Here is a 13,316-nt window from a genome sequence, read left to right on the forward strand (position 1 = left end):
TAAAGTCTGAAAAGCAGAAATCTTTTTCTCTGCCTCTCTTTCAGCTGGAAGCTGTGGATTCGTTTTTAGACAATGAGATAAAAGACTAGTAGGGATCCCAAGAAAGACTTTGCTTTTCTGATTAAAAGAAAATATGTGGTGGTTACTACTCTTTCTTTCTATTTTGTGTCCTCAATGTAAATATAATGCCTGGAACTTCTGCATCCATCTTGTGACATTGAGGAGACAAATATAAAGACAAAATGTCCCTAAGGATGGCAGAACAGAGGTATAAAGATCCTGGTCCATGAGAACTCCGTTGAGCAGTTGACACAACCCTCAGATTGCCTGCTTCTAGATTTCTATATTAAGAAAATAATAAATGTCTATATGTTTTCATCAGGTTTTCTGTTTTCTGTCTGTAGATGACATTATTCCTAACTAATACAGCTTGGCATTCAGACACCTACGCTATCTGATTTAAAGCTATCCTTCCATACATATCTACCTTTCCTACTTGATCCCTGTGTTTCAAAAAAAAATCTTTACTAGTCTCTATTCCCAGAACACTTCCTAGCCTTTCCTGCTTCAGTGACTTAGCTGATGTTATTTCTTCCACTTGGAATTCCTTTTTTTGTATTCTTCCACTAACACCCCCCTCTATTCCTTGTCACTAGTCTTGCTATATAGTCTTGGATGTCCAGCTCACTTGTCAGCTTTTCCATGAAAACCTTCCTGATCTTTCTGGAGATGATAGCTCCTTTCTTTAAATTCCAGTGAAAGTTGACCCTGTCTAACAAAGATCATACCAAGCCCCAGAATATAATGACTTACATACATGTCATCTTCTAACTTGTAATTGTTCACTAAAATTTGACCGATTGTCATTATTTCCCCTGGAGGTGGGGGGGGGGGCGCTTTAAACTTAGGTGTTCAATTTTTTTTTCCTAAATGAGTAGATGAGTGAATAAAGGAAATGGGTTCTCAGTCTCTAAATTATAAAGTAATTTGTAGCAACAGAATTGAGAAGTGGTGATATAGAGAGGACTCCCTGGATAAAGCCAAAGAGCTGAGTATTCCTCCCCCTGTAGAGGCCATGAGAAGTTCCATCAATTATGGGACAGCCTAAGTGAGGTTTTGGTCAATTGCAAGAAATGAAGCAACTCTTTGGTCTCAAGTCCTATTTTGACTGTTGGGTGGTTGTGCTTTTCTGCATCATTTTTGTTACATTTAATGAGAATTTGGCACATAATTCTATATATTCTACAAGGAAAACTGGGCCCATAAAATATTCTAATTAAAAATTGTATTCTTTGTGGTTTTATTCACATGTTTTCTTTGTATTATAACCTAATATGCTTGCTTAGAAAAACACATTTCATTGTTTTTGAGTCATTTCTCCATCTTGAGTTTATTAAACTTGAATTAAAAGTATTCTAAAAACAAAGCTCTGTTTTCTACACTGGAACTTGAAAAACTTTTGAAACTAAATAAAGTTAAAATTCAAAACACTAAGCAAATATAAGTTAAAAATGCTAAGGCCTTGCCCATCTCAAATATAGACATTTATTATAGTAACATGGGAGTCATTTTGTCCCTTGGTCTTTTCCAGGTGAGGCTGATTAATGTGATGTTAAATGTCTAATATTAGGTAATGAATTAAGTTACTTGTCCTATGCCTAGCCCCTTCCCACCCACTTTTAGCAGCAAAGGGTGGCTGAGGATAAACAATTATGTGAGTGGAAATGAATATACTTACACATGTGTATAGACAACATATCCATGGCCTTGAAGAGAAAAGGAGAGAGAGAAAGAGAAAAGCTTTGGGAATAAAATCTTTCCAATATTTGCTTCTCTCTCCCCATCATGTTTCATAAATATGTATTACAGAAGAAACAAAAATGCTTAGCAAATAAGGAAAGCCCGTTAGCACTCCCTAAGGGCTGCTGTCACTACTAGATCTTGATGACAGCCAGCATTCTGAAGAAATATATCTAAATCATGGACTTTTTTAAGTTAAGAAATCCAGAAAAGTCATAGGTCCTGATTACAGATTCTGGCATGAGCTCAGTAATAGTTTTTAGACATAGTGTCCTTTCAGTTGTAAACTCACATATGGGTCCTTTACTGGCCAACTTCAGAGCCAATTTCTTCATGCAAGCCTGGAACTCTTATCTATTCCTTTCAGATCTTTCAACAGTTTTCAAGGAGTCAGCCTTCCTTCTTTCCAGAAAGCAACCACCCATTCTTTCAACTTCATGTCACTAACATTACTCATCACAGAGGAGGAATAGACAGGAGTAATCATATTTTTAAAAATATTTTGGAAACAGTCCAAAGGCTCCAAATTTCTTTCAGAATTTCTAAGTAGTTCCCTAGTCTGTGGCTGTCACTTTTCCCAGACTTTATTGTAAGTTTTTTAACTTTGTTTATTCATTCATTCACTTATTTATTCACCAAATATTTGTCAAGCACCTACTATGTGGTGGGCACTGTTCTGGACTCTGGGAATACATCAGGAGACACAATCCTAATGGAGTTTGCATTCTAATGGGAAGAGATGACTATAAGCAAATGAAAAAAAAAAAACGATATACCAGGTAATGATAGGTAATATGAAGAAAATAAGCAAAATTTTGGAAAAAGAGAAAGCTGAGTGGGAGGATCGCTACTTGCATTGTTTGGCCAATTAAGGATGCCCTAATAATGGGTATCAAGCAGGAAGTAAGGGGTGCACTATGCAGATACCTGGGAGAAGAGCCTTTTAGGCAGAGCAAACATGAAGTACTAAGGTCCTGAATACGTTGATGTGCTCAGGGAATGGCTGGAAGCCAGCATGGCTGGAGCAGAATGGGCAAGGTGTGTGGAACTGGAGGAAATGACATTAGATATGAGATGGTTGAGGCCATATCAAGACCTTTCATCCATTTTAAGGGTTCTGACATGTATTCCAAGTGAGATAGGAAGCCATGGAAGAATTTTTAGGAGAGGAGTGATATGATTAGATGTAAGTCTTTAAAGGATTAAAAGGATCACTTTGGCTGTATATTGAGAATGGACTGTAGGGATCAAGTTGAGAAGAAAGTAGACCAGTTAGGAGACTACTACAATAATTCAAATACTAGATGTGTTCTTGTCTTAGAAATGTATATATCCAGCCCTGTCTGCATTAGATGTTTAACCAACATGCTCACCTCACAGTCAGCTTCTGGGCTGTAGCATTTCCTCAGAAAAACCATTCATAACCTGCTCAGATATCACTTCTGTACAGGGACCAGCATCCTTTTAATCTACCTACATTCAATTCAGCTGTGTGATACTATCCTAGGCAAGGAACACATTCAGCATTTTGGCTCTCAAAGGTTCTTCCTCTGGGCTTTAAATGTTTTTGAAGGAGCCTTGCATTTGTATCTTTCTCCTCTTCCAAAGTGTCTTTGATACCTCCACTTTTTATTTTATTTTATTTTATTTTATTATTTTTAATCTAAATCCAAATTAGTTAGCATATAGTGCAACAATGATTTCAGGAGTAGATTCCTTAATGCCTCTTACCCATTTAGCCCATCCCCCCTCCCACAACCCCTCCAGTAACCCTCTGTTTGTTCTCCATATTTATGAGTCTCTTCTGTTTTGTCCCCCTCCCTGTTTTATATTATTTTTGTTTCCCTTCCCTTATGTTCATCTGTCTTATCTCTTAAAGTCCTCATATAAGTGAAGGCATGATATTTGTCTTTCTCTGACTGACTAATTTCACTTAGCATAATACCCTCCAGTTCCACCACGTAGTTGCAAATGGCAAGATTTCATTCTTTTTGATTGCGGAGTAATACTCCATTATATATATATATATATATATATATATATATATATATATATATATACACACACCACATCTTCTTTATCCATTCATCCACTGATGGACATTTGGGCTCTTTCCATACTTTGGATATTGTTGATAGTGCTGCTATAAACATTGGGGTGCATATTCCCTTTGAAACAGCACACCTGTATCCCTTGGGTGAATATCTAGTAGTGCAATTGCTGGGTCATAGGGTAGTTCTATTTTTAATTTTTGAGGAACCTCCATACTCTTTCCCAGAGTGGCTGCACCAGCTTGTATTCCCACCAACAATGCAAAAGAGATCCTCTTTCTCTGCATCCTTGCCAACATCTGTTGTTGCCTGAGTTGTTAATGTTAGCCATTCTGACAGTATCTCATTGTGGTTTTGATTTGTATTTCCCTGATGATGAGTGATGTTGAGCATTTTTTCATGTGTTGGTTGGCCATCTGGATGTCTTCCTTGGAGAACTATTCATGTCTTTTGCCCATTTCTTCACTGGATTAGTTGTGTTTTGGGTGTTGAGTTTGATAAGTTCTTTATAGATTTTGGATACTAACCCTTTATCTGATATGTCATTTGCAAATATCTCCTCCCATTCTGTCAGTTGCCTTTTAGTTTTGCTGATTGTTTCCTTCACTGTGCAGAAGCTTTTATTTTGATGAGGTCCCAGTAGTTCATTTTTGCTTTTGTTTCCCTTGCCTCCGGAGACATGTTGAGTAAGAAGTTGCTGCGGGCAAGATCAAAGAGGTTTTTGCCTGCTTTCTCCTTGAGGATTTTGATGGCTTCCTGTCTTACATTGAAGTCTTTCATACATTTTGAGTTTATTTTTGTGTATGGTGTAAGAAAGTGGTCCAGGTTCATTCTTCTGCATGTCACTGTCCAGTTTTCCCAGCACCACTTGCTGAAGAGACTCTTTATTCCATTGCATATTCTTTCCTGCTTTGTCAAAGATTAGTTGGCCATCGTTTTAATACCTCTTCCATCCTTTGGTCCATTTTTTTTTCTTTTTAGTACTCTTGGTCTTACCCAAAGCACATTCAGCATATATATGTTACTGTATGCAGGATCAGACTTTAGTTGGAGCTCATCTCTTTACTGTTCTCAGTGGTGCCTGAAATGAGTCTTTTTGTAGCTTATGTGTGAAGTGCAGCAAATGCTCATCATAGGAGCACCAGTGCCTCATTCTTTAGCATTAGCAGAATTTGTCCTGCTTCCTCTACACCTCAGACTTCCTACAAAGTTCCTATTTCCAGTCTGAGAGATGCCTCTGGTCCAGAGCTCATTTTAGGAGCAGTAATGATTGACAGGCCCTGAGCCTTCATTCCATGTTTTGGTTCTGACCACCTTCTCTCATTACCTATGCCAGAGGTTGCTGGCAAACCACCAGCCATATCAGCTCACAGATGTGTTTCATTTGGCCCATACAGTGCTGTTTAAAAATTTTGAATAATTGCCAACACTTAGAAATGATGAGACTTATATAAAAACCTGAATTTTTCATTTCTCTTGAAAAACTGGAAGGCTCGGCTAAAGTAGGTATGTACACTCACATAGCAACAGTAAACTGGGGTTGAGTCACAGCTGCATCATTTGATGAGGCAGTTCCCCACCCAGCCCAGCCCTTTTCACTGGTCACATTCCCTGCTTGCTGGTCCCTCTAGATATTTGAGTGCAAAGCCTCTTGTTCTCCCATATCCCACTAACCTTTCCAAAAATTATTCTAGAGGTCTCCAGTGCCCTTGAAGAATTTTTAAGGATGAGAGTAATCATTTAAAATTATACCTTGAAATAAAATTAACAACACCTTTCAACATAGAAAAGAATAAGAGATAGAACTTTCACATGGGAAAGTGGCCAGCTTCTTGTAGCTTCTCAAAATAAAAATCTAAATTGACACCTGGCTAGTTGTCCAGTTTAATGCAATCTGTATAACCACTGGACATATACCTTGACCTTCCCCTTGCCCTAGCCCTTCCCCACCCCATTCTAGCAAAGTCTCCTGAAATAGGATTTATAGAAAGACCAACAGCGCAATGCAACTATAAACAGATATACTGGTGCTGGATTTGCCATTGCTACTTCTGACCTAATGCCAAAGTTTTTATTGCCCCCTTGATCCATTTTCAGGTGTCTGGATGGTGAAGGCGGAATTCTCCAATATCCTATCCGAGTTACTGGGCAGGCTCAACTCAAAAGGTTTTATTTCTTCCAGTCACTGCCTTCAGCCATGCTTCATTCGTTTTCAATTTCTTGTCACTTAATACCATCTGGGATAGGTCCCATAAATTTCCAGTCACTTTGAGCCATTAAAACTCAGTTATTTTAAAGTATCAATCTCAAATTTGATTTAAATCCCTTCCCTTCTTTGTGATCTTTCTTGTGTGGTCCATATATGAGTCCTTCAGAGGAGATCCAGCCTGAAGTCCACCGCTTCCACCTCCCATTTGTTTATACCACCACTCTACAGGTTTTTATTATTGGAGGCCCCTTGCCAGGAGGTCACCACCGTGAGCACAGTAAGATGCCTAAAGCTGCTACTTTATGCAGTACCCACTTGACTCTCAGTCAAATCGCTCATCTTTGCCACCAAACAATAGTAGAAGAAATTGCTCTCTCTCTCCCTTTTGCTCTTTCTCTTTAGATGCTTTCTTCCCACTCAGATAAGCACAAGGACAATTCAGCCAGTTCACTGCCTAAGCCTAAGCAGACATGTCACCAGGGCATCCAACCATTTGGCCCCATGCTCTGAGCTGTTTTTTTGGAGCCTCCTGGTCTTTTGCCTTGGTGACAGGAGCACCCTTCTCTTCTCTTTGGTGCAGGAGGAGTGATCATCTCTCATCAAAACCCTATGGTTTCCCTGAGTGCAACGAATCCATTGACTCTCAGCCTTTCCTCTGCCCATCAGACTGGAGGAGGGAGGCAGTCATATGCGGGAGGGTCAGTTCTGCAGACTCTTTGTAAGTCCCGAGGGAGGTGTCTGGCTGCTCTCTTCAGAATGCAGGGACTTCATGATTTCATATGTGTTGTTCTTTGTTCTGAGACTTGCTGCCAAGTTAGGGAAAGCCTGCTTAATATCCTGCTACACAGTGTTGTATTTGAACTGGCTGAACCAGCTAGGGCACCTCCAGTTATGAATGACAGAGAAGCTGACTCCAAATGGCTCTGCCAGTAGGAAGTGTATTGTCTCACATAACTAAAAATGTCAAGTGGAAAGACCTGGCTTCAGGCCTTATTGATTCCTGACCTCAATGGTATCCTCAGCGTCCCTATCTCTACTCTGTTTTCTCTGGGTAATAAATGGTAGGTGGAAGAGTCTTAGGGATCTTATAGAGACCCACTGAAGGCTTACACCATTACACACCCCCAGAGGAGAGTCTGCCTGCCCAGTTGCTCAAATAAAAATCCTGAAATGTGGTTTGGGTCGTGTGCCCATCCTTGACCTAGTAACAGTGTTCAGAGATGGCTGATGATACTTTGAGAGCCAGTTAAAATTTGGAAATAACTTTCCTTCATCTCTCCCACTTCCTATGATATCCATTAAAGGAGACTATAGATTTCCCAGATCCACCCTTGTCCAAACATAATCTGAGAACACTAGATATACTCTAGGACCTGAGTGCAAGGTGTAAGCCTGGCAACATCATGGAGATATTGCTGGGTTTCAGAGAGATGTGAAGAATAGTGGTTAAAAGTTTAGGGGCTGGGAATATGACAGACCTGCATCCAAATCTCAGGCCTATTAGAGCAAGCAAATCTTGGGGAAGTACTTAATTTCTGTTCAACTCAGTTTTCTCAGCTATTAAGTGGAAGTATTGATAATACCCAAGTTATTGGGTTGCTAAGAGGATAAAATAAACGTGCATGGTACAATTATTATTGTATAACGAATGACATGATTAGGTGCTCAGTAAATATAATTTGTATTGCTAAGTACTTCCTCTTTTGTAGATAGAGGCCTCCACTATGGAAAAACATGCTAAATTACGAAAGTTCTCGGCAGTTACTAGAAAGGACCAATTTGAAACTGTTATCCCAGGGAGTATACAGATTTTTCTGCCAATTCTCATGTTATTCTTTGCACATAGCAGGTGGAGGGCTCAGCGTTAAAGATGAAGGTGGAACAGACCTAAGCACATAAATGTCTTAACTATTGAGTGTGTGTGTGTGTACTAGGAAGTTCATGCTAGGATTGAATTAGCAGAGAATTACTGGTCATTTCCAAAGAGCAACATAGGATATGTTGGAAGATCTGCCAATCCTAATTCATCTATGAATTTAGCAATACTCCCAAAACAGTGCTAAGGCCTTCTACTCTTAGTTTTTTTTCCCACAAAAAGGGGAAATTCAGGCATTTTTGTTGTCATTTAAAGCAAGCAATCTTGCCAAATTTCACTTTTGAAGCAAATTATAAAAATATTGATAGCATGAATTCATATTTCTAAAATGCATTTTAATATTTAAAAAAATTAATAGTGGACTTTAACATGAAAGATTTCTTTTTTCTATCTACTAGGAATTGCACCTTTCTGAAACTTAAAATGTTATTTTCTTGAGAGACGGTGACAGTGAAGGTGAGCTTCCCAAGTATACTGTGTGAATTATGTTGAAATATTTTGTGTAACTACATAAATATAAAATATAACAATGGCCCATTATTTCAAACTGGACTTCCATTTATTCTGAGAATAAGATAGCAATTGGTGCCCTCTTGTGGAAGTGATTATTTTAGGTGTTGGAAAGGAAAATCTATATACTATTGTGTTATACCTATCATAGATGTGTTTTTTCCCCAGGCACTTTTGATTACTTGAAATTAATATGTACTTTTGTTTATCTCTGACGTTCAGGAAATGCTTTTAACATGTAGCATAATTATGGTCTTCGCAGATTTACACTGTAAGACTATTTTTTCTTGAGTAGATCTTGATCTGTCATCTAATTCACCTGTTCTAAGAGCTTTAATCAGAGCTCCTTTATGTACATTTACACTTTACCTCAAAAAGATGAACCAAATAAGTGTATGAAAATACAAATGAATATGTTTTTCATAGTCTTTAACCCTGTTGTGTCTCCATCAGTCTTTTTCCCTCTAGCATCTGCCCTGCCAAAGTTTCTCTTGATGGTTTTCCTCCAACTATAGCTGGGGTAGCTGACCCAGCTACTGAACAAGTTCTGATCAAGTGGGAAAGCCTCTGCAAACTTCATGGCCATGGCCACCTCCATCTCCTTAGTGGGTGGTCATCCTTGGCGTAAGTCATCATACAAAGGAGAACAGTTAGACTGACCCAAGAATTAAAGTGATTCCTGAGCTATAGGATTCTCTGGTATTCAAGGAGTAGCTGGCCAACTGCTGAGTAGGCATATGGCAGAAAGCATTCAACCTTAATTATTTGAACTCAGTGATCTTCACGGTCCCTTTCAACTCTAAAGATTCTACAGCTCTTCTTTTTAACCTGATGGCCACCCCCACTGAATGAACTAACCACTTCAGTGGCTCTTCTTTAGTCTCGAGGTGGCTATATAGATTTGAACCTACTCCTCACAGCATTGGTCTGTACATTCCTGTGGAATTGCTCTATCAAGTAAACCCTCAGAACCTTTAAAGGACCAATTAAAGTGTATGTTAATCAGGGAACCAGACCATAATAGAGATATGAAACCCTTTCCCCATTAATTTTAAACAGTTATAATCAAGGAGTGTATAAATTACCTCTAGCAGGAAATCATAAGGCATAATTATAGGTGGGATGCTGATTCAGATAGGAAAACAGGCAATGTAGAAAGTACAGGTGCATATATTCAAAGGAAATGAAGCATCCTGGAGTAAAGGTCAATGTGTGGGCTTTTGTGCTTTGGGGCACAAAAAACCCAGGTACCAACTCTAGCTCTGTTACTTATTAGACAAATGATACTAGGTAAATGTCTGAGCTTCCTTCATCTATAAAATAACGAGTATACTGACATCGAAGGCTTGTGGTAAGAATTAAATGACATAAAAAATGCAAAGCACAGAGAGTGGTATTTAGCACATAGAAGACTCTTGCAAAATGCTATCTATTTTTATTTTTGAAAATTTTTCAATATTCTTTTATTTGTTTTGAGAGAGACAGAGAGAGAGAGAGAGAGAGAGAGAGAGAGAGAGAGAACAGCAGGAGAGGAACAGAGCAAGAGGGAGAGAGAGAGACAGATAGGGAGAATCCCAAGCAGGCTCCATGCTACCAGCGCAGAGCCTGACTCAGGGTTTGAACTCATGAACCACAAGATTGTGACCTGAGCTGAAGTCCAGAGTTGGACACTTAACTGACTGAGCCATCCAGGCACCCCTAGCTATTCTTATTAAGGGGCAGAAATAACATAAAAGGTGAAGTCATGGCCAGAAAGGGCCCTGGATGTTTAAGGCCTTAATAGGCATGGAGAAAAATCACTAACCATTTCCTGTATATAACTAAATTGTGTCATTGAAGATCTCTGATAGGCTTACCTTATAAATCAGCAGACTATGTCTCCATCTTCCCAAATACTTTATCTTTGATTATTGGATTCACACAGTGTAAGCATTTGGATTCACACAGTGTAAGCACTCTTAGCTCAGAACTATATATCTATATGAGCAGAACACTGTAATTTGTACCTTGCTGGGCTTTTCATTAGGACATTTCTGAAACCTGAGAGCTAAACCTTTTAGGAAACAACAGCTTTAGGTCCCCAGAGTGAAAGATCTATGTAGAAATTCGATAGATGAGTCCTGACTCTTCGTCAGTTCAAAATCCAAACCATAAGATTGGTCAGCTTTATAAATTGGGTGATTACAATGTATTCAATAGAGGATAATTTCAGAAGGCTTAGTAGCACTCAAAGGATGCATAACTTGAGACAAATTCTATTGGGAGGATGGTTTTGTAATTATTAGCTAAAATGGTGCCATCATGTGGCAAGAGCAAAAATAGCATGCACTCAGCCAATTCTGAAAGTAACAATTTTTGATTGACTTAATTAATTGATTTTGATAATTGGATTAATTGATCTTAATTTCAGTTTAAAATAATGATATTTTAAATATTATACTTTGATACAAGTGAAAACTTTATTATTGTTTTTTAGTTGGATGACTTTAAATACACAATTCAAATGTGCATAAAATATAAAAGCCTTTTAATTTAATTTCTGTGATCTGAACCTAATGTAGACAACAAATGATAACATTGACTTTGAAGCTAAACGAAGCATGAATAAGTCTGGCCTTGGATAATGTTAAATAAATATTAGACTGTTTTGCTTTGCTTAAAATTCTACTAAATAATTCAATTGATTCCCTGAGTAAAAATAAATATATAGCCTGCTAAGAGAATTGACCAGCATTAAAAATATAAAGGCAAGGTTTTGTGGTCAGCATGGCAGGCTGACTGCATAAAGTTGACAGCATTTGAAATGGATACATTCTCAATGAGTAAGAGAGAGAGACAGAGACGGAGAGAGAGACAGAGAGAGAATGAATGAGGTATCAGTGAATACCTGGAAGAAAAAGAGCAGGTGGAAGACTGGTAACGAATGGGGCAGAATAGAAGGAGTTGTAACAGGCTAGAATATCTAAGATGGATAAAGCTGAGGAAGTTTAGATTAGGCCTCAGAAACCTGGAGCGGAAGAAAAAACCCAATGGTGTATGGAAACGAGAACACAGAGCAAAAACAAGATTTTCAAATTAAAGTCTATACTTAGAAAAGTTGACCCCTTAGTTCTTAGTCACCACCCTCTCTGTACGCACAGAACTCCGGGCCGCCAGACACTTATGCCCCCAGAAACAAATTGGTACATATCCTTCCAGCTTCTATTACAAAATGCTATGGAAGAAGCCTCTTCTGGCTAAGATTAGTAATATGGGCAATATTTACCCTTCCAATTGAAACAGCTAAAAAAGGTAGACAATATATATGAAAGAACAATTTTCAGGATATGGAGAAAACCTTAAAAACAGAGGGGGCAAAAGGCACAGTAGGTATGGATAAACAAAGGTAAAGTAACAGAAGATACAATAAAAACTAGAATGCCATGGAGAAAGGGTTTCAAAATACCAAAACAAAACAAAACAAAAACCCAACCTCGAATTATGCAGTTGTTGGATATAGTGTTCTGTGTGTCAGTGAGATCAAATTGATTAATTGTTGTATCCAAATCTTCTCTATTCCTACTGATTTTTTTCTGCTTGTTTGTGTGTCAGTTGGTAGACATGTGTTGATAGACGTGTGTTAAAAATCCCCAACTATGATTGTGAATTTATCTACCTTTGCTTTAGTTCTGTCAATATTAGCTTTATGTATTTTAAAGCCATGTTATATGGCATATTACAATTTAGGATACCTTCCTCTTCAGTTGAACTTTTAATTATGATGTAATATCCTTCTTTATCTCTTACACTTCTTACTTTAAAATCTGTTTTTTCCTGGGGCACCTGGGTTTCAGCTCAGGTCCTGATCTTACGGTTGTGGGTTCAAACCCCGCATGGGGCTCTGCTCTGACAGTGCAGAGCCTGCTTGGGATTCTCTCTTTCTCTACCTCCCTCTCTGACCTTCCCCTGCTCTCTTTCTCGCTCTCTTTTTCAAAATAAGTAAATAAACTTAGCAAAAATCTATTTGGTTTTTTGTGAATATAGTCACACTAGCTTTCTTCTGATTAGTGTTTGCACACCATACCTTTTTTGTTCTTTTTTTTTTTTTTTTTTTTTTTTTTTTTTCTGATCTGCCTGCTCTCTTCTTGGAGTCTATTTCCCTGAACCAAGGTTTGGAAAGTATCTTCAAGGAGAAAGCTGGAATGAAGGTGAAGCTTACCACATGTGCTTTCCTTCCTTCAATGACCTTAGCTTTTGCAATTCAGTGCTTGCAGACAGTTGTTTACTATATCTTTCTAGAGTTTAGATTTTTGTGAGAAGGTAAGCCTGAATCCAGCTACTCCATCGTGACCAGAATTGGAATTGTCCCATCTACTATGTAGCATCCAACATTTTTCTTTTGCTGTCTTTCTTATTTTCTTTTTCCCTTGTGGGTTTATGCCCCCCCCCCCTGTTTTTCTTCCTTTTACCATAATTTTTCAAGGAAGAAGACTTGTTCGTACATATTCAACCTGCCAGGTTTAATAAGAAACTCTTACCTATGTTAGGCTGAAGTTTTACCTGAAATTGGATCCTTGCACACTTGCTTGCCATCCTTCCCATCCCCCATTTTCCCTTACTTCTTAACCAATAGTTTCCTAAGATCATTTCCTTAATAAAGACATGAATCCTCATTTCAGCTTGTGCTTCTGGGGAACCAGGCCTAAGGTATTTTATTATATGGTAATATTTACCTCATCAATTAAAATGTATTTATATTTTATGACCATAGAGTTTCCATGATTATTTAAGCTTGGTTATATATTAAAGTGGATTCAAAGTTTGCCACCAATCTTTTTTCACAATGGCTTTCATTTTATTTCTTCTTTGATTAGATTTTATTTGGAAGAAG

The sequence above is a fragment of the Prionailurus bengalensis genome, chromosome A1, assembly GCF_016509475.1.
Source record: "Prionailurus bengalensis isolate Pbe53 chromosome A1, Fcat_Pben_1.1_paternal_pri, whole genome shotgun sequence".
Taxonomy (NCBI): domain Eukaryota; kingdom Metazoa; phylum Chordata; class Mammalia; order Carnivora; family Felidae; genus Prionailurus; species Prionailurus bengalensis.